The sequence below is a fragment of the Hyaena hyaena genome, unplaced genomic scaffold (assembly GCF_003009895.1).
Source record: "Hyaena hyaena isolate Hyena2069 unplaced genomic scaffold, ASM300989v1 scaffold_274, whole genome shotgun sequence".
Classification (NCBI taxonomy): domain Eukaryota; kingdom Metazoa; phylum Chordata; class Mammalia; order Carnivora; family Hyaenidae; genus Hyaena; species Hyaena hyaena.
The window spans coordinates 286,313-313,698 of NW_024080907.1; the positions used below are offsets into that span (position 1 = coordinate 286,313).

General features: G+C 46.7%; 1 protein-coding gene across 2 annotated transcripts in view; it reads right to left on the bottom strand.

Moving 5' to 3' along the window:
* The window catches only part of STON1 (stonin 1), a 50,482-nt gene extending 23,837 nt beyond the window's left edge, over positions 1 to 26,645 (bottom strand). The window contains exon 1 of one of the 2 annotated variants that reach the window (XM_039245930.1): positions 26,581 to 26,645. The gene's annotated coding sequence lies outside the window, so the exon portion shown is untranslated. Of the gene's footprint in view, positions 1 to 21,021; positions 21,090 to 26,580 lie in introns of those variants that run through there. The other variant, XM_039245931.1, reaches the window with a different exon arrangement.
* Between the last annotated feature and the right edge of the window lie 741 nt (positions 26,646 to 27,386).

Below are 27,386 nucleotides of genomic sequence, written 5' to 3' on the forward strand. Positions count from 1 at the left end.
TATTCTACAATGTTTTAAAAAGGAAATCTTTCCAAATAACAGCACCTTAAATATTATTAGTAATACTGCAAATTACTTGCAATAAGCCTTATGAAAAAGCAGCACTGGTATGGAATAATTACCTCACCAAAAAGAATTGGGGCTAAGAATTATCAAGTTGTTGTACAAAAATTTCATGTATTTTTTGTGAGTTAGACTGAAGCTTTTTCAAGGAGGGACTAGGTCTCATTCATTAGGGCATCTTCCACATTGTCTACAAATGTCTGACATCACTATGCAGTTCAATACGTTTTTGATCAAATAATTTTATTTATTTTTTTAACATTTATTTATCATTGAGAGACAGAGAGAGACAGAGCACGAGCAGCGGAGGGGCAGAGGGACGGGGAGATGCAGAATCTGAAACAAGTTCCAGGCACTGAGCCGTCAGCACAGAGCCCAACGTGGGGCTCAAACTCACAAACTGCGAGATCATGACCTGAGCCGAAGTCGGATGCTTAACAGACTGAGCCACCCAGGCGCCCCACTGATCAAAGAATTTTAAATCGTCTTTCCAGTTTCCCATAAAGTAAATCTCTACACTGCCCTCCTCAGTTCAAAGAATCACTGCATTTCAGAGTCAGAGAGAAATGGGAGGTATTCTGCTCAATTAACACACCAAGGAACATTTATCAGGCACTTGCTGTGTAGTTATGGTATGCTAAGGGCTGGGTGTGCATTTAATCCTCACAATCCCACTAGAAGAGGAAAATAAAGCTCAGAGAGGGTAAACTACTTGCCTAAAGTCACCCAGACAGAAAGAGGCAGGTCCCAAAGTCCATGCTCCACACCATCTACCACCCCAGAGGTCCCAAGAGATCCAATGACTTGCTGGTGTTGGTGTCCTTTTTGGGAATGGAAATTCCCATTTCCTAGCAATCGCCACCACTCTACCTTTCACTAAGGAGAGTTCCTGGAGGCAGGCACTCTCTAAACTGGAAAGATACTATTCTCACCTGGAAAGAGCCCATTTCTCCCCAAAGCCCACCACACATGTCTGCCGCTTGGCCATCAGGCTGTGGGAAAGACAAACTCTGAGACAGTTTTCCCCATGATTGCTCAAGAACAACAGCTCAGTAGCAATTTGGGTCAATTCTGAGACTGGCTTTCATAACTCAGCCTGTCCCATTTCCTGTCTCTTCTCAACGGCAACCGGCCACCCCACCCTTAGCGATGAACAATTTTTCAGATCTGCTGCCCAACAGATACACTCGGGTGCCACCCGTCTTCTAGGACAAGGCCATCTTGGTATACGCTGAATTCCCCAAACTTCATGTAACTCCCTGCCTTGTCCTTCCACGCCATGCCACGCCATGCCACCCCACCCCTACTCTGGAGGATCTATTCCTGCTGTTCATCGTAGATTTCCTTTGTTTTTCTTCAGAAACCATTCAAATAAAGTGTAAATATGAAGTTCTACCTTTTCCTGCAGAGTATCAAAATCAGATTAGACGCATTCAGCTGTTGAATCAGCATCCCTGCTCATCTGCAACTGAAGACCAACACCCTTTCAGATAATCCCCAGGATCTGGCTTCTCTGCAGCTGCCAGGCACTGGGGGAGGATGGACATTGAAGAGGTGTCCAGCTCAGGAAAGCATCGCAGGCACCTAGCAGTAACCTCCCAGAATTAGCTCCACCCGACTGTCACTGTCAGGCTGACTCCTACTCAAGCCTCAGGAACACATCTGGACCCTCAGCAACGCCCCTGCCTTTGCAAAGGGCTGGATTTAGTCCTTTTATGCCTGTGCCTTTTTTGCTCCACAACAATGCTGCCTAATCTAGAGAAAGAATGTCTTCATGTCAGTATCTGTGTGGTTTCATTGGCTGTCCCCCAAGGAAGGAATCGTCTGACTCTCCCAGGGCTGGACTCCTCAACTGCAACACTGGAGCTAGGCTGGAGCTGCGTTTGCAAAGCCTCCCTGTGATTCTGCTTGGTTGGAGATTCTGCAGTCTCGTTACCCTCCTTGCTATTCAGGGACATATGTCCCAGAAACAAAGTCAAAGACAAGGACAGCCTAGGGTGCAATGCATCCATGAAGGTTTGCTATGACAGCGCTTAACATATCATCCCTGTAGAAGCCTTCCCTTTAAAGGGGGAAACCAAACTTTTGAAACGGACACAAAAAACCCTACGTGAAGGGAAAACGCTTGCAGAGCACACCCTCACCTTAGGTCGCAGAAGTGTATGTACTTCTGCATGTACTGCCTGTATTATTACCACAGATGTTCTGCAGCCCGTCATATTTAATCACAAACATGTGTGGTATTTAGTTCAGCTATGTGACAGGAAATACCATTTGTAAAATACTAAACCACAGCAAAACCTATCCGTGCCTTCAAATATGATCTGCGCTGGTTCCAACGACGCTCCCTGCCCCCCTCTGGATTTAATCTCCACCTCTCCAGGACGGATCTGGGTTCTGGCGATTTTTTTAACCATGTTTTAATAATCTGCTCATTTCCTAAATTTAGAGAGTAGTATAAACAGATAGCAACCCAAACTGACTAGTCCCAAGAGATGGTCTTTATGTGAACAAAGAAAAGATTTGGGTCTGGGTGGGCCATTCTGATTTCAGAATGTTATTCTTACCATGACACTCTTTTTTATATGTATTTAGTTATTTTGAGATGGGGGAGGAGAGGGAGAGAGAGAGGGAGAGAGGGAAAGAGAGAGAGGGGGAGGGAGGGAGAGAAAGAGGGAGAGAGAGAGAGAGAGAGAGAGAGAGAGAGAGAGAGAGAGAGAGAGAGAGGGAGAAACCCAAGCAGGCTCCCCACTGTCAGCATAGAGCCTGATGTGGGGCTCAAACTCATGAACCATGAGATCATGACCTGAGTGGAAATCAAGAGTTGCATGCTTTACCAACTGAGCCACCCAGGCGCCCCTCACCTTGACACTTTTATGGAGTAGCTACACCATGTCTATATCACTGTCAGAAATGCTATGGAATTTGCTAAGCAGATGTCTCTGAGCCTCATTTTCTTCATCTGTGAAATGATGATGTTTGCCTCACATGTAAATTGCCACATAATGGGTACTCGGTATCTATAGTTTTCCTTTCTCCTTGTCTTTCTCCTTTCTGTTTTCCGTGTCTCCCATCCTAGCCTTCCTTTCTCTAGTCAGGAAGAAAAGAGGGGCGCCTGGGTGGCTCAGTTGGTTAGGCGTCTGACTCCGGCTCAGGTCATGATCCCACGGTTCATGGGTTTGAGCCCCGCGTTGGGCTCTGTGCTGACAGATAACTCATAGCCTGGAGCCTGCTTCAGATTCTGTATCTCCCACTCTCTCTGACCCTTCCCTGCTCACACTGTCTCTCTCTCTCTCTCTCTCAGAAAAGTAAAAAAAAAAAAATTTTTTTTAAAGAAAGGAAAAAGTCCAGACTCTGCAGTTTGCTTTGGCATCAGGTCAACTTGTTACAAATCCTTTTCTAGAACTGGGTGTCCATTCTGTCTGGCACATGGCCATGCCTGTATCCTGCTCTCCAGATGCAATCTGTTCCTATCTTAGTCCCTTATGCCTGAATGCCTACTCAGGGGTTCTCCTGGAAGGCGGCATCTCTCAAAGCAGAAAGAAGTTAGCAGCCTTGGGGAAGAGCCCATGGTCAGATGTGTTTGGGAAATCCTGGTTAAGCAAGGGTTTACATGTCTCTTCACGGCATTCCTTCCCAAAGCCTATAGAATGCTAACCTTCTTATGGGCTCCAGGATGGGGTAACAGGAAGCCATGCTCAAAGATCCACCTAGATGATTTGCCTCGGAACATTCTGGAACGTGCTCTTTTTTTTTTCAAGGTTTATTTACTTTTGAGAGAGAGAGAGAGCAAACCACGGGGGGGAGGGGGGGCAGCAAATAGAGAGGGAGACAGAGGATCCAAAGTGGGCTCTGTGCTGACAGCAGAGAGCCCTACATGGGGCTTCAACCCACGAATTGTGAGATAACGACCTCAGCCGAAGTCAGATGCTTAACCAACTGAGCCAGCCAGGCTCACAGAACATGCTCTTCTAAGATAAAGTGCCTGGGGCTAGGAAACACACAGTCCACCTTTCATTCTAGATCCTCTGGCCTTTCATTCTGTTGCCACCACAGTCCTGGCTCTGACCATGCAGATTGGCCACAGGCCCAGACAGCTTCTCTAGTTTAGCAGAGTCTCAGCATCACTCTCAGAACAAGCAGCAGCCACAGGTTCTTCCCCCGGGACACCGGCAGTTCTCACAGGACATACCTGATTTGCTTATCCAGACAAGATACCAAAGAGCTTCCAGATTGGCCATGACTAGAGTGAACTCTTGCCTTTGACCTCAGCGAGCATATTAGAGTTTTGTTCCCTAGGTCATCCCCTGGCACTGCGGGTGGCATCTGGCAGCTCCCTTCGCTGACAGCACTAAAGCCTCCCACCTCAGTCCCGGTCTCTTCTGGCCAAGGCTGGGAAGCCACCAGGGCCTGAGACCCTCCCGTGGGAATCAGGCTCTGGAATGCTGCATGCTGCCTAGGGAATACTCCACCTGGGGCCATGGAGCCTCAGCCTGTCTCTTCCCAACCCCATGAAGCCCCAGCCCATGGTCATCTTCTCTTCACGAGCTTCTAGGACCCTCCTCAGTCTCCCACTACAGAGGGTCTGGCAGGGAAGACTATGGGGCTATGGGCTAGGGTCACCCTCTCATCTGCCACCTTAGTGAGTGACGCTGAACTCTTGGGCTATTCTCTTAGGGAAGAGTGAGCACCCAGCACATTCCACAGCCAAGTCCTGTCCAAAGTGTGAAGGAAGGAAACGACCTCAATCAGAGCCTTTTTGGTGACGGACACAGTGCTGGGACTCATGGTCTCAACCAGCCATCTGCCTTGCCTAAAGGTCTGTTCTCTGTCCCAGGGACCTGCAGGTGGCAAATGGGGACCTCTTGAGCAACTGTTAAAAGGAGCTCCTTGTGCATGGGCTCCTGCCCTCTAGTCACAGCAAAGTCTCAACCCACAAAGGCAAAAGAGCATGGAGGTCTAGCAGACAAGCTCTCACATCCAAGTCACCTGGCCTCTCATCTCGCTTCCTCTGGTTGTTATCCCTGACACATGTTGCTTAACATTCTCAGGGTCCTCATCTATAAACTGAAAACGAATCACACCTATGCCCTAAGCTCCAAATAAGTTAATGCTGAATTAATTAAGTAAAATGCTATATCATAGGCACTCAAAAATAGTAGCACAATGCTTATAAGCCAGGAGTTCTTGAGTCGCCACTGACCATTACTAGCAGCGCCAGCCCAAGAAGCAGGCTGAGCCAGGCCTTCAGGCAACACTGGTGAGGGTCCAGGGGTTCCTATCTTGCCCTGAACTGGTTCTCCCTTTCTCTGGCAAGAGAAAACCAAGGTGCAAGCCTGGCATGTGCTGAACTGAGCTGTGAAATAAAAAGTATAACTTAAGTAAGTCGGCACAGCACCTGGAGATGGTGAAAGTAATCATGAAAAAGACTGATCAAAAGTGATGCAGTCCCTTTCTACATGTGGCCAACAACTGTAAGGTGAAACCCTGGGACCACACTCCTCACCTACACCAGAGACTCAGCATGGCTCTGTCCCAGCGGTCCTCCGACGTGATTTAACTCCCCGGGGGACACTTGGCAGTGTTTGGAGACAAACTTAGTTGACATAGCCAGGGGCAGGGGGTACTACTGGCATTGAGTGGGGGGAGGCAGGGATGCTGCTTAATATCCTACCATGCACACCGAAAATGTACCTGGCCCAAAATGTCAATAGCACCGGGGCGCCTGGGTGGCTCATTTGGTTAAGTGTCCAACTCTTGATCTCAGCTCAGGTCATGATCTCACAGTTTGTGAGTTTGAGCACCACATCAGGCTCTGTGCTAATGGTGTGGAGCCTGCTTGGGATTCTGTCTCTCCTTCTCTCTGCTACTCCCCCGCTTGTGCACTGTCTCTCTCTCAAAAACAAAAAAAAAAATTAAAAAAGTCAGTAGCACCAAGGTTGAGAGCCCCTGCTCCTTGTCGAAAAGGCCAGCTAGCTGAGTATGCCAAGCAGGATGCCTGCCGTTCTGCATCTGTCTACTTTGTAGAAAATGAATTGGAAGCTTAAGTTGGGCTATGTGCCTGAGGTAGCACAACCAGAAAAAGGTGCTGTCATAATCGAACCCTGTCTGGGCCCCAAATCTCACGCCCTTTCCACTACACCACACTGATTACCAGGGTTGGAGTCACAACAAGAGAGGGCAGGTAAAGGAGTATTCCTGCCACGACTTGGACACCAAAGTGATCTAGAAAACACAGGCAAAGGGGGAATCTGGCACTTAGAGCCATAGGAGAGGCAGGAAGACGGGCAGGTCTGAGGTATATCCAAGTGCAAATATCTCGCAAGGCACTAGAAACACAAGGCAGTGCTTGGAGAGAAAACCAGAGGCTACACATGTAGAGCTGGGGCTCTTCCTAGGCTAGCTGAGAGCGGAATCCAGGAGAAAACAGGGGAGGCCACATGGCATCCAAAGCTGAGGACTGGTCACTTTACAGGTGGAGGAAAAGAAAAGGGAGAAAGGAAGACACACCCAAGAGGTCAAGGTAAAACCCGGAGGTTCAAGGACCCCCAAGGCAGGAAAGAATGTCCTCATGAAGCCTTGCAGACCAGCAAAGGGCAGGAACAATAGAGAGGCATCTGGGTTTAGGGACACGGTCCGTAGGGATGGGGTGGGAGTAATTTCACCAGTGGGTGGGGGTGAGGCCAGGCTGCCAGTCAGGAAGCAAAGGGAACATCGATGCTGGGGCTGCAGTCCACGTCTTGGCCACCTCAATCTTCCAGCCCCCAGCTCCTGGTTTGGGCAGCTCTGGGGCTGTGTTATGTCCTGGGTGCACTGGTTTCTGGCAGCCCTAGTAAAAGCCCCGCTTTTCGAACCCTACCTACACTCCGGTCTCAGGAGCACAAAAGGGCCCCAGGGCTTCCCACTCTTCCAAAAATCCAGCCCGCCCCCAGCCAGGGGAAGGAGGTAGACAAGCAAGCCTTCGAGCCTTTTCGTGCAGGCGAGGGCCAACAAACAAGGCTTGCTTTCAGGGCTGCCTTCTGGTATGTACGCTCCTGTGGGCTCTCCAGTGGGAAGAGCAAGGCACTCAAGAGGAGGAAATGAGAAAGGGCATTATCTCCTCAGGGGCCCCCAGGGCTGGGTGGGGGCGGGGTTGCAGGACCCTGTGGTTACTGGATGGTGGCTCCCAGATTTAGATTCTGCATTCTCAAAGGAAACCATGAAAACGAAGTGGGATAAAGTCAGCTGAAGGGGGCCTGGCTCTGGTCACACATCTTAAACATGCATGTCTCCTCCTTACCCTCTTCTCTGGAGGCCCGGGGGCCCTCCTGAAGATAAGCAGAAAGCCCTGGAAGTTTAAAGAACTGTAAAGGGGCTCTTTCTCTGGACTTAAATATTTGGGGGTGGGGGCGGGGGACCAAAATCAACCACTTTTGTTATAAAAACTGGTCAAGTAATTTATCTTAATTACCATGTAATTATTTTTAGTGTTTTCAGAAGAAGCTGTAGCTAAATGGCCCAGAAAGGATATTTAACGCTTTAGAATGTGGTTCCCTCCCACACACTAGTCATGCTGCGTTCAGACTGGAATGGTCTGAGAAGTTAAGAACCGTAACATGCTGGGAGAGACCCAGGACCTCCATCCTTGGATGTTGGGGCCCTTTTGCCACATGTTCTGGTACAAATTCTTGTACCCCCAACTCCTGTACGTACATTCACTCAGCAAACAGTGTCTCTTACGTGCTGGGTCCTGAGTGAAATACCATGCAGACAACAGAAACCAATAGGACCTGATTCATGTGGTGGGGAAAGAAGGGTTTAGAAGTTAGATTGTGTGTGAATCCCAGGCGCCACGGACCAACTGTGTGACAGAGGCAAGTTACTTGAATTCCCCGGGTGTGAAGAAAAAGCATAATCAGAGTTAACTTCCACTGTTCGTTACGGGCTGAATTGTGCCCTGCAATTCAGCCCTAATGCCTAGTATTTCAGAATGTGACTGTGGTTAGAGAAGGGCCTCTAAAGAGTTGAATCCATCAAAATGAGACTGTTAGGGTAGTCCCTGAGCCAATCTGACTGGTGTCCTTGTAAGAAGTGAGTTCATACAGAGGGACACCAGAGAGGCAGATACAGAGAAAAGGCCACGTAAGGACACAGCCAAGGAGAGAGGTCTCAGAAGAAATCAAACCTGCCAGCACCTTGATCTTGGGTCTCCAGCCTTCAGAACTGTGAGGAACACAGTTCTGTTGTTTAAGCCACAGAGGCTGTGGTTTTCTGACATGGTAGAAAGGGCAGAGACAGGGTTCTTGTGACCCTAAATAAAGTAACACCTATAAGACGGCAGGTGCATAAATAGAGGTCATAAGTAGAGGCTGTTCTCACTAGATTCTGCTGCTAAGCTGCTTATAACCTGGTAGGAACAACCAGAGAAAACAGCAAATGAAAGACAGAATGTGCTCACTCTCCCAAGATAAAGCATACTGGGAGGTTGGGAGGGAACAGCCCTGGCTCAGGGGCAGGGAGGCTCTGTGGGGAGGGGACACCTTCTTGGGCAGCAGATGAGGCATCAGTGACCATACCCCCTTGCCCATGTTTCTGTGCCTGTGGGTCACATGCCAGTTAATACCAGCAGAAGGGACCATCTCCCGCCTGGCTTCATCCACCTGCTAAGGAAACACAAAATCCAGTTGTGCTGGGATTGCTGCTATCGCAGATCTCCCCTCCTGCTGCCCAAACTGGGCCACAAGCCTCAGAGACAACATCAGAGGTAATCCAGGCTGTGTGCAAGCCTCCGATCGAACGCATTTTGGTTTATCTGTGGCCAGTCCTGGGCTGTTGCTGACCACCAAGCTCACCTGGAAATATCCGAATCACTGTGGATACACAGGCAGTAACCACTGACTTACAGAGAACCAAAGCATGCTGGCTTCAATCCTCACCATTCCTGGCAATTCCATGAATGTACATGTGTATAAATATGTAACAATTTGAACAACTCGAAGATTTTAAAAATCACTCATGAAAGTCCTATTTACAAACTAAGTACAGAAGATCAACATTTTATTTGGGCTCTTAGTCTCAAATGCAGATATCACACACACACATAATATTTGTGTCTCTCAGGCTACGGAGAGTGCATGCAAAATATTTGTGAACTTTATTGCATTTTGAAGGCCACTAAAGGTTTTAACAAAGAATTTTGGACTTACAGCAAAGTCTGATTAGAAACATGAAAGTAGGAGGGCACCTGGGTGGCTCAGTCAGTTAAACACCTTCGACTCAGGTCATGATCTCATTGTTTGTGGGTTCGAGCCCCACATTGGGTTCTGTGCTGACAGCTCAGAGTCTGGAGGCTGCTTCAGATTCTATGTCTCCTCTGTCTCTACCCCTCTCACACTCACGCTCTGGTCTCTCTCTCACTCTCTCTCTCTCTCTCAAAAATAAATATTTAAAAATATATATTTAAAAAAAGGAAACCTGTAAGTAGGAGTAAATGAACAGATTTGCCCACTGACATTCTCAGTGATGGGCATTAGCTTATATTTAAACTTACACAAATCAGGGTGCCTGGCTGGCTCAGTGACTCCTGATCTCAGGGTTGTGAGTTTGAGTCCTATTTTGGGTATAGAGATTACTTAAATGAATAAATAAACTTAAAAAAAAAACCTTATGGGGTGTCTGGGTGGCTCAATCAGTTGAGTTTCCAACTTTGGCTCAGGTCATAATCTCGTGGTTCATGAGTTCGAGCCCCATGTTGGCCTCGCACTGAGAGCTCAGAGCCTGGAGCCTGCTTCGGATTCTGTGTTTCCCTCTCTCTGCCTCTCCCCCAGTTGTACTGCTTCTCTCTCTCTCTCTCAAAAATAAACATTAAAAAAACAACAACCACCTTACTAAGTCTACGTATCAACCAGGGTGCTTGACTGGCCTCCTTCATCTAGACTCTGAATCTCCATGTAAATGAGTAACGCCCAGTGTCCTCACAGAACACCCAGGTGCCTGTGCATATTTCTGCCCAGTGAGATCCATGAGCTCCTTACAGCACAACAAGCTCATCTAGCTCTGAGGTGTGGGCAGGCCTCCATGGACATGGTCAGGGCCTCCCTCGCCATACCCCTCTCTCTACCGGACCTTCTGCTATTGCTCACAGCACAAAAACGTGCCTCTGGGTGAGGCCCCCAAAGCTGTTTGCCCAGCCTAGAAGCCAGGAGGCCAGTGTTGGGGAGATTTTGTTCCCAAACAAGTCATCACTAGCAACTGGTTTCAAAAAGTCTTAACAATTTACAAAGATTCAAACTCTAACAATCTGTGAAGATGACTTCTCCTGAAAAAGAGGTCTTACAGAGAAGTGTGTGCCTCCCAGAAGACCCCTTCCTACCCAGACTCTTTAGGACTCTTGCAACCATGCTTCAGGGTGGAAGTTTTCTTATGGTGGTCACAACAGCATCTCCCATCTAATGCTCTTCAGAAAGGCCTGGACTGGGAAAGCTCTGTTTTCTCTTCCCTTGAAGGTGGCCTGTCACTGCTCCCACCAATACAGTGCAGCAGAAGTAACACTAGGCATAGGCCTGAACTGCCCTAGAAGCTGCCCTTCCTGCTTTATGCGAGTGCTGAGCCACCACACGAGAGGCCCAGGCTATGTGGGAGAGCCACACTGGGGCGCCACCTTAGACATCCAGCCACCTTAGCTTTCAGTGATTCTAGCCTCAGTTGCCATCTGACTAGAATGATATGAGAGACCCTCAGCCAGAACCACCCAGCTGAGCCCAATGTACTCACACAACCAGGAGACATCACATTAAATTGTGATTTTTAAGCCTCTACATGTTTTTGTGTGGTAAAATATACATAAACATAACATTTGCCCTTTTAGCCAAGTGTACAGTCCTGGTATTAAGTACAATCACATGGTTGTGCAACAATCACTACATTCCGTCCTCAGAACTCTTCATCTTCCCAAACTGAAACTCTGGACTCATTAAACACTAACTCTGCAAGCGCCACCGCAGCCCCTGGCCGCCACCACACTACTTCTGCCTCTATGAAACTGACTATTCTAAGTACCTCACCTAAGGAATCATACAATATTTGTTCTTTTGTGACTGGCTTATCTCACTTAGCATAATGTCTTCAAGGTTCATCCATGTTGAAATATATGCCAAAGTTTTCTTCCTTTTTGAGGCGGAACAATATTCCACTGCATACGTACACTAGTCTGCTTGTCCGTTCATCCATCAATGAAAACCTCTACATTTTGGAGTGGTTGTCCTACAGCAATAAACAGCTGGAGCGCTGGGCAATGCAGGCCTGGCACGGCAGAGCAAGGCTCCTGAGGCAGACGTCAAGAGCTGGAAAGTCTGGCAGAAACACAGAGCACCAGGGCACCAACCCCCAGAGTAGGTGACTGAGGAGTCCAGGTTGGAATTCCCAGTAGCACTCGTCACAGCGAGCTGGGTGCCTCTTGGGGTTTCTATTCTAGGCTGTGCACACCCCCAGACAGGGGCTGGCGGGACCCCATTCATGCCTGAGCGCCTGCCCTGGCACAGGCTGATAGGTCCCATAAACATTTGGTGAATGAGTGAAAAATGTACATAACATTGAAGCCAGGTTCTGGGTCATATCAGAGTCTCTTACAGTCTCCCTATAGGGCAAGAACTGTGCCAAGGAAAGCACAGAGAAACAGCTGCTTCTGGCTGGAAGTGGAAGGGGAGGTAGCAGCAGCAGGATGATCTGACAGGGGAAAATCCACCACTTCCCCAGGAAGAGCAGGATCTCCACCAGAGCACCACCCTGACCCAGGCAGCCCAGCGGGACTTCCATCCAGAGAGGAGGCCCCTTGGGAAGGGTGTGCTGGGTATCAGGCTGAGCCAAGAGGACAAAGTATCTTGGGCACCAGCCCTGCTTAGCGTGTCACCCTCAGTTCCCAGGGCTCAGGCAGTAGAGCTTCGTGTGTCCATTACAGGAGCAGGAGGCGTCAGAGGAGCTCGGCCCCTTGCCCGGGACAGGCTATGGTGGGCTGGAAGGGACACTTGAGCTGTGAGCTGAGTCACATATTTGAGCCCTGGGAGCTCTAATACAATGACCTTCCTTCGCTACAGGGGGAGCCAGGTGGGTTGCACCATGACCCCTGCTCTCCCACCGGTAACTACTTTGCCAAGGAAACCCAATGCTCTCTTCCTGCTGCACGACACTTGGTCACATAACTAGGGTGCCCGACCCAGGTCAGGATGCACCAGAACACAGAAGCTAATTCCAAATCTAAGAAGAGGACTCGTTCCCGGTTGACCTAAAGAGTAAATAACAACCCTACAAATGCCCACTTGGGCTTTAACAAAAAGGGCTCATGTTATGTTTCCACTCTGCATTCAGGTTTTCCAGCCTTCAAAGATAAATCAACACCCTAACTAATAATTACAAAGGTGTTTTTCTCTATTTCTCTTCAAAGCATACATCTTAAAGGTTAGAAACTGCTTACCATGTGGAAGGCAGTTAGAAGCACCAATAAAAGAGTTCAAGAAACATGGATTTTGAACTTGGCTCAACTTCTAAGTAATCGTGGGTCTTTAAGCAAACTAATTACCCTCCTTGGGTCTCAGTTTCATAATGATAAATGAAGGAAAATACTCTATATTCCCATGGTTTGGTTATGTGCATTAATGAGAAGAACTATACGTGAGATGATATATAAATAGATTCACACTTATATATGGGAAGTCCTGATAAGGAAAACTAAACTATACATATGTTAGAGATTTACTTAGGTTCAGTAGGTGCTTCCTAAATAAATGGCCAAATAACCCAAGATTATAATAAGACACTTTGCTGAGAACAGTCCCTCTTCACACCAGGGAATCCTCACCAGTGTATCTACCAGATCTTAAAAGACCACCCCTCTCTGCAGGAGGCCAAGCCCCCCTCACCCGTATCTGAACAACCAACTCTCAGGGCACCTGGGTGGCTCAGTAGGTTAGGCATCCAACTTCGGCTCAGGCCACGATCTCATGGTTTGTGAATTTGAACCCCACATTGGGTGGCTCTCAGGGCAGGGCTGACTTCAGAACCTCTGTCCTCCTTTCTCTGCCCTTCCCCTGCTGTACTCTCTCTCTCTCTCTCTCAAAAATAAATAAACCTTAAAAAATAAAAAAAAAAACCCTCTCCCAGCCTGCACACTTCCCTTCCATCTGGTCTTATATTCACCTGCCTGAAATCCAGGGTCAAACCCTGCCCCAGCCCACTGGCCCAGCTCCTACTACAATCCATGACATGAAGCTACTTCTTGGGCCAAGTGCCAAACTCAGAAGCCTAGGTCTGCACCCTAGGTCTCCACTGCCTTTGACAGCAGAAATGACTTACTCCTTCTTCCTGGTTTTCATGAAGCACAGCCACGTGGAATATTTGTGGACCAGGAGCTCAGGGCCTCCTCCTCCTACCTCAGGCCTGGACGCTACTCATGACCTTCCCCTGCAAAACGAGGCTCACATGAGTTCTTCCACCTCAAAGGGCTTTGGGGCGCATCATATAAGATGAAGGACTCAGAAGTTTCTTTGAAAAATATGAAGCACTCTGTAAATTCTTCTGCTTTTGTTACTCATGCTCATTGACTTCAGTGTGGTCTCAGATTAAGACCCTAGAGGCCTGGGATTGTTTCCTGGGGGAAACTCTTTTGGTACAATGACCACACACAAAGAGAAAAGCTTGATGCCCTTTGCATCTCCAGTGCTAAGAGCAAATGCAGCATGAGCTCCAGGACAGGGGCTGGGGCGGAAGTCAGGAAAGCGGGTTCCGGCCTCTTTGGGCCTGCCAGTAAATTAAGCGCATCACTTAACCTCTCTGGGCATTTTCCTTCATATGCACAATGGAACTGACAAGCCACCCACATTCCTATTCGCTGGGATGCCAAGAGGGCAAAGAATTTGAAAAGAAAAACACTGCACAAATAGAAATGTTGTAGTATTCAGTGGGCATGGAGAGTTGAGAAAGAAGAGATGTAAAAAGAAAAATGAAGGGGGGAAAAGGAACAAATAATAAAGCAAGAAGACATCTGGGGTGAAATGTGAGGCACTTGAGAAGGCCTGGATGGAATGCTATGGAAGTTTCCAGTACAGTTAGTATCCCCCAAACCTGAGAGTCTGTCTAGATTAGAAGCTCTGCCACAGAGACACAAGAAGTTCAACTCCAGCAGAGAAAAGAAGATAGAAGGAAATGAAGTCCATCTACCACTGCAGTGGCATGAGACATACGAGAAGCCCAGGCTCACTGCTGTTTGCTTTTATAGCTCAGCTCAAAGTGAGAAGAGAGGTGAGGAATTAAGAGGGTCGACTACCTACAACATGTAGGTAATGTCCCCAGGGAGGGGCCAACCAGGACACATCCTATACATGACATCCAGTCCAGAGTGCTCCACTTTAAGGTGGACATTCAAAGACTACAGAGTTCCCGGGACGCCTGGGTGGCTCAGTCAGTTAAGCATCCAACTTCGGCTCAGGTCATGATCTCACAGTTCGTGAGTTCGAGCCCCGCATCTGGCTCTGTGATGACAGCTCAGAGCCTGGATCCTGTTTCAGATTCTATGTCTCCCTCAATCTGTGCCCCTCCCCAACTCTCTCTCTCTCTCAAAAATAAATAAATATTAAGAAAAAAAAAAAAGACTCAGAGTTCCCAAAGGCTGGTCATCAGGACAGTGGGGTGTCTAAGATAACATCACAGAAGGATGGGCTATAAAGCCTCAAAGTGTGTCCCTAAACAAGATTTGTGGAGGACATGAGAAGCAAAGGCTCTCTTAGAATCAGAAAAATACTGGAAACGTTGTCTAATCCAACATTCACTAGCAAGGACTCTCTAACACAACATCTCTGCTGAGGAGTTAACCAGCTGCGTGAACTCTTCGGTAGTAGAGACCATATCACTTTATAAGGAGTTCATCTCATTATCACTGGGGCAGGAATAAACTCTTCTCCTTCCTATTAACCCCAAATTAACCTCCTCCTGGCTTTTATTTGTGTACTGCAGGGACGCAGGCTAAGTCTAAACACTTTTCACCTGCCTGTCCTTCAGACAACTGAAGACAGCTGATCTTGATGACCTGCATCAAGCCTGCCTTCACACAGACTTGCCCTGGAGGAGCACACACCCCTGAAAGCATACTCTCCGCCCCCTCCAAGGCTTCCTTCCTGGCCATCTCCAGCCAGCTTTGACCTCAGGCTGCCACGGGGCATTGACTGCTTCCCCTGCCTTGCTCAGATCAGCTCATCCTGGCCAGGACCCCTATCTGGGTTTGACCAAAGAGGTCTTGGCCTCCTCCCGCTCCTTTGGCCAAACTCTGGTCCATCTCTTGGTCTTGGCTCTGCTGCTGTGCCCAGTGCTAAGGGCTTGTCATGAACATACTCCACAAAGAGACCAAAAAATGACAGTCCCAAAATCATGCCACTTCGTAGAAAGCAGCTGGTCATTTGACTTTAGGCCTTCTAAAGAATGTTCAATAGGCATTAAATATATTTCCTAACACCTCGTTTAACAGATGAGGTAATAAAGGTCCAAAGGGGTAAAAGGATTCACTCAGGTAACACAGCTAAGAAGATGAAATCTCGTCTTTGATTTTCTAGTCCCACACTTCTTCTCCTGCAGTTAAGAGGAAGTGAAGTTATCTTATGGCTCTCTTCACAGTACATTTCGGGTAAATCTTCCATAGATTGTGTATATGTGCATTTATTCTTTCTTTGACTCAACAGACATTTGCTAAGCACCTACTAAGTGCTTTGTAAATTTCTCAGTGAGATTTGAAGTAAGCTTCCCATAGGGATCAACATCTCATTATCTCGTGTGAACATGCAGAGTGTGTGTGTGTGTGTGTGTGAACTAATTAATTTTTTCATACATGCACACATTCCCTCAACAATGATAGCGGAGCGCTGTGCTACACACTGGTGCAAGTAAAAATAGTCCCAGTCCCTTACCCCAGGGCATTCTCTTGTCTAGTACACATAGTTCTCAAATGTTTTGTTAGTGCAGGCTACCGTGGGGACCCACAGCCAGATGCTTAGTTAAGATCGGTGAGAGTGACGGCTAAGTGTCGGTAATGGTATACGTATGTCCGTGTGGTGGGGGAATGAAGCTGCCAGGTCTGGTAGTTAGAAAAGGCCTCTGAAAGAGCAGGCTTTTGAGCTGAATCTTGAAGGCAGATATGAATTGATCAGGCAGAGGAGACTGGAGAGTGGTGAGTGTTTGTACAAAGACAGGGGCAGAAGGGAGGCTGATTCTGCAGGCAGATGGGCCCAGCTGGAACCAGGACCTAATACAGGTGCTACCATGAAAGACGCAGGTAGATGAGTAAGGTACAGACGCCCTTCTGTATCATGCTAAGGAGTTTGATTTTCTCCTAAAGGCAACGGGATTCAGTGAAAGAATGTAGAGAAAGGAAACAGGATCAGATCGAAATTTTAGAAAGAAAGCCCTTACAGTGGAGAATGGACAGGAAGGCAGTGAGGCCAGAGGCAGGGAAACCCAATAGGAGGCGATAGTCAGAATGCAGGAGAAAACCAGGGTTGAGCCTGATGGCTCCTACCTACACACACACTTGATTTTCAAGTCTGAAATAGGAGAAGGGAGGAGAGACTGCTTTTCATGTACATCTCTCATGGCACGGGGGCAAGTGCCCCACAGCACATCATTATCACTATTCGGCAACAGAAAAGTGATGGCAGCTGTAGCTTCATGACGAGTCTCAATGTGCAAGAGCTTCAGAGCAGCCGCTCAGTAAGCAGTGGCTGCATGCGTGAGCCACATACATCAAAAGAGGGTGGGAGGGTGAGGAGCAGTCCTAAATAAAGCATGATCGGGGTCTCAGAAGCATGGATAAGTCAAGTCCAAGAAAGGCAACAAGTCAGAAACAAGACACACTGGAAAAGTTCCAGGAGGGAAGGTGTTTTACAAAAAAAAAGGTTCTTCACAAGAATGGCAGGCCAAGAGCTCAAACAAACTAGGAAACCCATAAAGGAGCCAGCACCTGTTCCAGGCAGGAATATTCTGTGGGTCTCCTGTCTCTGGAGGCAGCGTGCAGCTGGGGAGGCCCATATGGTGCTCTCGCGAGAATCCGGGAAGGCGCCCCCTCTGGCCAGACGGGCAACAAGCAGGCGGCACGCGGTGGGGTTTGCAGCAGGGTGCCCGCACGCAGCGGCACCCTAAGGGCAGTGTGCGCCTGCGCAAGGGCACGTGTGAGCAGTTAAGGAGGACATCTGGCAGGAGACGGGAATGTGTGGGTGGGAAGCAGGCAGATCCCGACAAGCAGGGGGCTGCTTAAAGCTGGGTAAATCCCATCACGTGTGGTACAGAGCCATTCCCACTGGGAGCTGATAGTCAAAAGAAGAATGATAAAAAGGATGAGGTTGGAAGCCGAAAATAACAAGTTTCTGCCCTTACGGGAGAAAAAAAATGTTCATCTAGGCAAGTCTGAGCCTTCTCAGAACTGGAAGATTCTGACATTATCACCAGGTTCCCAGGAAAGCCTGATCACTTGTTTTCCCTCAAGACACTTTTCTGAAAATCAGAAGCACCTGGTAAGTAGCCACTGTGCTACTTACAATGACCCTAACCAGGCACCTTCCACTGAAGCCAGACTGGCAGCCACCAGGGGGATTTTCACAAAATTTAGGAGGTTCTGTTTGCTTCGAGCCACAAACAAGCAACAGGCCTGGAGCTGCACTAGGGGAGGTTCTCAGTTGTATAGATGTGAGATTAAAACGTTTCTCTAAGTTGGTATTAACACTAAACTGAGGCCAACAAAAGCAAGGTTTATAGCATCAATTACTATCTTCTAGCGCCTCCAAACTGGCCCTGAATATGAGTTATTGTGAGCTCGGGGAGAAAACTTTCAAAGGGATGAACAGAGGCCAGTGTGACAGTCCTGTCTCTGAATTTCTGGGCCATAGCTGTTTTAAATTAGATTCTCAATGCTGCTTCTATGAAACCCTTGGCTTAGCTCTGTAATGGAAAAGTTATTTTTGTGCTCTGGGCCACAGATATTTATATGGAGGCACATCCCCATAATTCCAATTATGTTTTGTTTTCATGATGCTCTTTTCCTCTACTTAAGAACCGTCATAGCTATCATTATTATTTCTGATAAGACACTTGCAAAAAAGTTCTGGGCCAAGTACAGATTCCACAGGGCCCAGATAAACGATGTTGTAAAATAGGCAGATTTTAGGTCTTGTGAAACCCACAAGGAATACCTTCAGTTCTTCTGCCTTCTATGGCTCTCCTTTGTCGATTCCCCGCCAATGAAACCCTTTAATTAGTCAGGAACTTCATGATCCCTTCTCAGAAAACCTAGTCCCAGAAGTCATTTTGTTATTTATATACCCTCCCTAGGATCTTCACATCTAATTTTTTAAAGTATATTTATTTATTTGGAGGGACAGAAAGAGAGGGAGAGAGAGAATCCCAAGCAAGAGGAGCCTGACATGGGGCTCAATCCTGAGAACCAGGAGATATGACCTGAGCCAAAGTCAAAAGTCCAACCCTCAATGACTGAGCCATCCAGGAGCCACTGGGGTCTTTGCATTTAAAATGGTATCTTCAGTATGAACACCTAGGTGGCTCAGTGGATTAGGCATCTGGTTTTGGCTCAGGTCATGATCTCATGGTTCGTGGGCCTTAGCCCTGCATTAGGCTCTGTGCTGCCTGGTGCCTGCTTCAGCTTCTGTGTCTCCCTCTTTCCCCTTCCTCCGCTTGAGCTCTGTCTCTCTCTCTCTCTCAAAAATATATAAACGTTAAAAAAATTTTTACTGTTATCTTAAGTAATGAAATAAAGGGTTTTTATCTTCAGAAGGACAGGAACATCAACTACTAAAGCAAAGAGATACTTGTGGTTAAGAAGGGCACTCAAATAACAATGTTGTTATTCTACAGAAATGTCCATCAACATGCTGTGAGGGAAACTAAAAGCTGTTGGTACAAAAGCAAAATCAAAATGGTGATTCAAGGCATTAAGGAAATTCATCCAAGAGAAATCAAAGCTGATTACCAAGAAAACCTAAGTTATTATGAGATGTTCCCATTTCCTCTCCCTAGAATTCTCTCTGATTAGACCGTCTGAAGCACAATCCTGATTTGAAAGAGACAGAACAGGGGAGGGGAGATAACAGGAGACCACTATCTATGAGCTTTAACATATGCTAAGCACTTGGTCCATATTATTTCCTGTTATCTCACTTAATCTTCAGAACAACTTACTGAGGTAGTCTTATTATTACTGTTGTAGAGAAAAGGAAACTTAGCCTCAGAGATGTTAAGTAACTTGCCTAAGGCCACTGTTATGGTCCGAATGTTTGTGCCCTCCAAAATTAATAAGTTGAAATCCGAACCCCTAAGGTGATGGTATCAGGAGATGGGGCCTTTGGGAGATAACTGAGTCACGGGGATGGACTTCAGTGTCCCTAAAAGAAGAGACTGTGGACAGCTCCCTCGCCTCTTCCATGGTGTGAGTACATACTGAGAAGACAGCTGTCTGCAGTTCAGAAGAGGGTCCTCACCAGAACCATGCTGGCACCCTCACCTTGGACTGCTAGTCTCCAGAACCACTAGAAATCAGCTTTTGTTGTTTATAAGTCACCCTGTCTGTGAAACTTTGTTATAGCAGCCCCAATACACTAAAATAGCCAGACATCTAGTTAGTGGCAAAGCTTAAAATCAAACCCAGATCTGCCGGACTCCAAAGTCCATTTCTTTTCCATTATCACCTAGGGCTGACAGGAGGACCAGGGGAGAAGGCCAAAGGTGTTTACGGATTTGTTTCTTTAAAAGAATAGATGTGTTGGGAAGATCTATGAAAGAGATACTTGCATAGATTTCCTTAAATATTTCCTATAAACAGGCTCAGCTGATATCAAACAACATTCCCGGAGATGCTGCCAGCTGCATATAAAGAATCGATGCTTCAGTTGCTTCAGTATAAATCTGTCTACACTGTCAGAGACACAAATAAATACACATGCCCAACAGAGACAGAACATCACCACCATGACCTAAGGAAACAGGATCCACTCCACACAGTCTTCCTTTCAACATGAATGTGAGTTAGGATGCTGGTTGGTCAGCCATCAATGTTACTATTGAACGCTGTACCGGAGGGTCTACCCAATGCAATAAGACAAGAAAAAGATCTGAGTCACAAGGAATGAAAAGGGAAAGACAAATTAGTATTGTTTTGTAATTGTCTATGTAAAATATTCAATAATATCTACATACAGACTCTTAGAACTATTAAGTCATCTTGGATGCTAAGATACAGGATCAAAATCCCAAAAGCACAAAAGTTTCTATGGGCCAGCAAATAACCAATCTGACAATATAATAACAAAAAAGATACGTAAAATATCAACAAAACCTACACGAAATAAATACAGCAAAAGGTGTGTAAGACATGGAGAGGGGAAATCACCAATCACCATCCACCTGAATAAAAGGAGAAGATGGGAAGACCTAATTTTGTAAACGTTTCAGTTCCCTGGAATATAATGTGAATGCAATTTCAATAAAAATACCAACATGATTTTGTCTTTGTCTGCAACTAGACAATTAATGTTGATATAAACTAGTAAAATCTAAGAAAGCCAAGAAATTATGAAAAATATATAAAAGTAATTCTAACAGCTAGCAATTATTGTGTTTCCTTGAGTGGCAGGCAATATTTTACATACATTATCTCTCCACAATTATCCTTGAAGTGGATATTATTATCTATTTTATAGACAAGGAAAATGAGAGAAATTAGGTAACTTGCCCAAGGTTACTTGGTACTCTTAGGAGTAGCAACAGATTCAAGATGACAATGGTGCAATATCTTCCAAGTACTCAGGGGAAATCAATTTGAATCAAAAATTCAACACTCAAACTCTCCTTGTAAGAGCAAAATAAAGACATTCTCAGGAATACAAAAGTTTCAAGTTTACCAAAGCTCTTTTATGAAAGAACTTCTTCTAAACTTACATTCACATGAAGAAAAATGAAATCAGAACCAAGAAGTGAGGTGTCCGAAGTAGCAGCCTCCAAATGCACTGAACTGATGAAACAGAACAATGTACAGGCATACCTCATTTTACTGCACTTTGCAGATGATGCTTTTTTTTTTTTTTTACAAATTGAAGGTTTGTGGCAACTCTGCATGGGACAAGTCTATTCACGCTTTTGCAACAGCATTTGCTCACATCATGTTCTTGTATCACATTTGGGTAAGTCTCAAAATACTTCAAATTTTTTTATTATTATTATATTTGTTATGGTGATCTGTGATCAGTGATTACTACTCACTGAGAGCTCAGATGATAGCATTTTTTAACCATAAAAGTATTTTCTTAAGGAATGTATGTTGTTTGCTTAGACATAATGGTATTACATACTTTAATAAAGTACAGTATAGTGTAAACACAACTTTAAAAAATTTTGGGGGCACCTGGGTGGCTCAGTCAGTTAAGCGTCTGACTTTGGCTTAGGTCATGATCTCACAGTCTGTGAGTTCGAGCCCCGCATCAGGCTCTGTGCTGACAGCTCTCTCTCTCTCTCCCCCCCTCAAAAATTAACATTAAAAATTTTTTTTAATTTTTTGTTTTATTTATATTTGAGAGCAAGAGAGACAGAGCATGAGCACAGGAGGAGCAGAGAGAGAGAGAGGGGAAGACACAGAATCTGAAGCAGTCTCCAGGCTCTGAGCTGTCACATAGAGCCTGATGCGGGGCTCGAACCCACAAACCATGAGACCATGACCTGAGCCGAAGTCAGTCAATTTACCAATTGAGCCACCCAGGCACCCCTACACATAATTTTTGTATGCACCAGGAAGCCAAAAAATTCATCTGACTCACTTTTTTGCAATCTTCATTTCACTGCAGTGGTCTGGACCGAATTTCCAATATCTCTGAGATGTGGCTATAAAGCAGGTGAGGAAAGTGGGACTACAGGAAAAATAAAAGTAGGAAATACAAGGTGTCTAATAACACTATTAATTACAGAAAATACATGCCATCAAGTCCTACACACATGTGAGACCAAAAAGACCTTTCCCGTATAGTTAAGTGGATATAAGATCTGGGACACTGGTCTGAGTGTGATAATTTGGGAAAGGGGTCCTTGACTCCAATTTTTCTTTTTCAACAAGAAGATGCTTTAGAAGCATCAGCCTTCCTGGGGTGCCTGGGTGGCTCAGTCAGTTAAGTGACCAACTCTTGATTTCAGCTTAGGTCGGATCTCATGGTTTAGTGGGTTTGAGCCCCACGTCCTGCTCTGTGCTCACAGTGCAGAGTCTGCTTGGGACTCTCTGCCTCTCCCTTTCCCTCTCCCTCTGCCCCTCCCTCACTCAGGTGGTCTCTGCCTCTCTCAAAATAAGTAAATACACTTAAAAAAAAAAAAAAAAAAGAAGCATCAGCTTTCCAGTATCTCTTCCTTGAAAAACAGAAGAGATAAAGCCTCCTACTTAAAGGTGTGTTATTTGAATGACCATGTGTTTTAGAAAAGCCCAAGCTTCTGCGGATCTTTAGGTATTTTCCAGGAAAAAGATGGATACGGTGACCTCTGGTGGCCTGGCTGCCTGTGAGGGTACATGGTGGTACAGGATGTGGGCATGTTTTCCCCCAAACTACCCCCAGAATCACTCACACTGAATATTTCCACTTCCACTAAACCAGTTCATTTTACCAATGCATGGGATCACTCACACAGCCAAGTTTCCAAAAAATAGTTTATTACTGTGCTTTTATAGTAATAAGCGTCAAGAAGGAATAAGCTGTTCTCTTTCTTTCCTGTTCAATGCTAAATCCTGGACCTACCTACCCCAACATACCATGTAACACATAGGCAAAAGGGAGCCTGGGAGCTTTCCCTGGGTTTTCCTACCCGTCACACTCCCTCGACAATGCCAAGAACAATGAAAGCCCGTGTGGGCAGAGCTCTGAAGACATAATTTACCTGATCTACTTGAAAAATCCTGCCTTCTACCAGGACTGCTCCAGAATCCCATGGGGTTCCTGGAACTCCAGGCTGCCTGGGAAGCTTCAGAGGAATTCTTAAATACCTTTTGCGGGTACAGCTGACTCGCCCCCCCAAGAAGGTGAGCTACCTCGGGCTAAGTCTGGAGCAATTCCCAAGGGCTTTCAACAAGAAGTGACAGTGAGAGACAGAAGAGATGGGAGACAGAGATATTTTACAATTAACCAAAATATTAGTTCTTACTAAAGTACAAAATATTTTACCTCCCCTTTTCTACATTTTCTTTAGTAATGTAGAGTACATGGCAGGAAGAGAGATGGTAGATAGTAGTGATTGAGATGCATAGACTTTTGTCACTGACCTGAATTCAAGATCTCATTCAAGTACATAGAGGCCATGCAGTCCTGGCAAGTTCCCCCTCTGAATCTAGTTTCATGAGAATAACAGTTTCATGAGAAAAATAATAGTACTTACCTCACAGAGGTTTAAAATGAAACACCATATGCAAGTGCTTTATACTCAAGAAATGTTAGCTATTACTACCGCAAAAACTTGACAAATGCTGGCAAGCGCAAAAAAAAACTGCAAAAGCACCTGTAATCCTGCCATCCACTTTGATGTGTATAATTCTAGTATTTTTTGGATGTATTTTCAAAGGGTGAGATTATAGTGCTTTCTCTTTCATAACTTGCTTTTAAAACTTAACACCATACCCTAAGCATGTTCTATGGAATTCCGCATTCTTGTACAGTGTGATTTTTAAACGCCACATCATAGCCCTTTGGGTTACTTTACTTAACAACGCTTGCCCTCCTTCCTCTCTGCAGGTCCCACACTTCATGTATTTCCAGTTCATCTGACCCTCCAGATGATAACTGGCTGCTTTCTATCAGCTAACTGGGGATGTGGCCTTCATCCTACCATCCAGATGACCCTCTCCTTAGCCTTCACCTTACTGGCCTTCATTACATCCCCATCCTGCAAAGCGGCCTACTGGGCTACACAGCAAACACTCACATCTGACACCAAACCACTCAAGATTCCATGAGGTGGCACAAAAGCTAAACAAGGCAGAAAGGCAATTTCTTTCCCAACAGTATAAGGCTGACCTCTAGAGCATTAAATAACTATTAAAAATCCTCAGGAAGAGGAAGACAAAAGATTTTTATCTGAGTGCATTGCTTTTCTAAGCAACAGGGCCAAATAAGTTCAAAACTTAACAGGCTTTTTTCTCTTTGAAGGAAAGTAACAACACTTCCTTATCAATGACATTTAAGACCACAGTAAAACCTTACTAATTCACACTAATGGGAAACTGTCAAACGGCATCAGCAGAGGAAAATGAATTACATCCTTATTAAATTCCTTTATTTCCAGTGGGAAAAAATGTTTTAATTTTTATTTGTTTTTTGAGAGACAGAGACAGAGCATGAGCGGTGGAGGGGCAGAGAGTGAGGGAGACACAGAATCCAAAGCAGGCTCCAGGATCCTAGCTCCAAGCTGTCAGCCCAGAGACCCATGTGGGTCTTGAATCCACAAACCATTAGATCACAACCTGAGCCTGAAATCAGACACTTAACCAACTGACTAGTGAAAAAATTTTTTAAAGAAATCTTTATTTCTAGAGGCGCCTGGGCGGCTCAGTTGGTTAAGCGTCTGACTCTTGATTTTGGCTCTGGTCATGATCTCATAGTTCATGAGTTTGATTTGTGAGTTTGAGCCCCGAATCTGTGGAGCCTGCCTAGGATTCTCTCTCTCTCTCCCTCTCTCTCTGCCCCTCATCAGAGCACAAACTCTCTCAAAAATAAATTAAAAAAACAATCTTTATTTCCAAATAGTTCAACACCTTGACTGTTTTGACACGTTGTTCAGAGCCTGATCTAACACATTTGCTACAACCACATTTAGTGTTCTTCTAGAAACAGGAACGGCTAAGTTCTTAAGAAGAGCATTCTCCCTAAAACAATAAATGTTCAACACCCCCTGCGATCCTGCTCACACAGCTCACTCCTCAGAAAAGTGTTTTCTTCTTAGGCATGTGGACACAAACCTCAGCTCAGGCTCCCTCCCACCTCCCTCCAGTTCTGAGGGAGAGCGCAGAGGCTGGCCATATCAACCCAGATCAATCCCTAAAACGAAACAAAACAAAACAAAACCCCTCCAGATTCCAGACTTGATCTGTCCAGACCCATCTGCGAATTTAACGAGCCCCTCCTAAGCACCCAGAGAACTAAGCCTGTCATGGAAACACTGATTCAACCATAATGAAAGCCGACATAAAACCGCACAAATGAACTAAACATTCTTCCACCCAATCAGAGTCAAGCTAAAGCAACAGCCTCAGGAATAAAATGAGGCAGACTGGTTTTTTCCTTGTGGTCCTGCTCATTTTAGCATCTTCCACTGCCTTGTCTTCACAGCTGTTTATGAGAAAGTAGGAGTGGGGGAGTTGGGAGAGAGATGGAGCGCCTGTTGGAGAGGGAGAGACCAGCAGAGTGCCCACGCCAGGCTGGGGAATGCCAACAAACACTGCGGTTTGTGTCAGGCAAATTACAACTTCTGGCCTGGAGGGAGCCCGAACAGTCGGGGGTAGTCTGAAAAAAACCAGCCCTACTGAATTCTCATCTCCCACAGCAGTTAAGTGTGGAATGAAGTCTTTATTTTCCAAAGATCAGGTTCTGCTCGGCATTTTTAGCAAGCATTCTTTTGATTATTTTTAAATTATTTTAATGTTTTCGGAATTAGAAAGGCTAATTATATGAAGTAACTATTATTGGGAGAAAACATAAGAGGAAAGGCAAAAAAAAAAAAAAAAAAAGCCCAACCAACAGATATAGTAGAAGCCTAAACGCCTAAGGAGGAATATATTTTGATTTCCCCTTGGACCCACCAAAGAGAGTTTGTGGATCCAGGGGACCCAACACCAAATCCCAGTGAACGTCACTCCTGCAGGAAATGTTCGGACAAGTGTGGAGGTCCTGGGTCATCACCTACTAGAGCCGGAGGGGACAGCCGGCCGGAGACACCAGCTGTGGCCCGACGCTGGGGGACCAGAGCCTCCCACGGGAAGGGGCGGGGGAGGGGCAGCAGCCAGAAGAACAGAAGCCAGGAAGAGGGCAGGTGAGAGTCCTGAGGTGCAGGGGGGGCGGGGGGTGATGCACAGCCCCCGAGGGAGGGTGGCTCAGGTCGGGGAGGCCCCGGCAGCGCTCGGGTTTGTACGAGCCCCCCGCCCCCGCCGTCGGGAAAGTGTCTGGATTCTTTTCTTTGCTGTTTGAGGTTGTTGTTGTTTTTTTTTTTATCTCTTTAGAGCCGGACCCAGGTTCCAGCAGCCCCAGGGCAGAGATGAGGAGGGGAAGCCCGGTCGGGGCCCTCCTGGGACACCTCTGCCGCGGACGAAGGGAGATGTGGCCCCCGCGCACGGCGCCGAGAGAGCCCGGGAGATGCCCGCGACCCGGGGGCGCGCGCGCTCCCCGCCCGCAAACTTTCCCTGCCCAAGTAGGGGTGGCCCCACCCTGGAGAGGGGGATCCCCTTGCCTCCCCGGCTGTCCCTTGGGGCTGGTCACTCACCGGCAGCGCCGCTGGGGCTCCGACTCGGGTCGCCGCCATCCACTCCGGAGGAGGAGCGGGAGGAGGAGGGGGAGGGGGAGGGGAGGAGGGAGGAGGGGAAGGGGGAGAAGAGGGAGGGCCCGGAGCAGGCAGGAGTGGCGGGGCGGGAAGGGGCGGCCACTCCGCAGAGACTCCCGTCCCTGCCCCCCTCCGCCCCGCCTTCTCTCTCCTCGCCCCCTTTCCCGCCCTGGATCCCCCAAAGTCTTTCGGGTGTCCTATTATTCTCTTCCCTCTGGCGCATCTTCCTTCCCCTGAGTCTCCAGCCCCCAAGAAGGGAGAGCACGCTCCCTCCAGCGGAAGTTGGTGGGGAGGGGAGTATGTGAGCTACAGTATGTATGAGTGTATGAGCCCCCCTGAAGCAGATGGCTGGGGACCTTGGCAGGTCTGAAGCCAACCTGCACTTACCTTCTGGGCCTTTGTCATCATTTCTGCGTGGTGGGATGGTGGGATGATGAAGGAGGGGGTGTCCTTGTGGTCATGCTTTTCACGTTGCTTCATTGAGAGATTTTTTGGTTTATTTTGTTTGGTTTTCTCTTGTGATTTAGGAGAACTAAAGAATTACTTTTGAAGTCTCTGTTGAGTGCTTCCTGTTTTCCCTTCAGGTGGGACCAGCACTGGTCAGGGGAAGATGAAAGGTAGTCAGTACTTATGAGCAGGACCCTGGATGGCTTGCAAAGGGCGAAGCTGTGTGGATGGGGCAGGAGGTAAATATTTATAGATGCCTCCTAGGGCTGCCTGCAGAGGACAGAAGAGATAAGGGGAGTTTG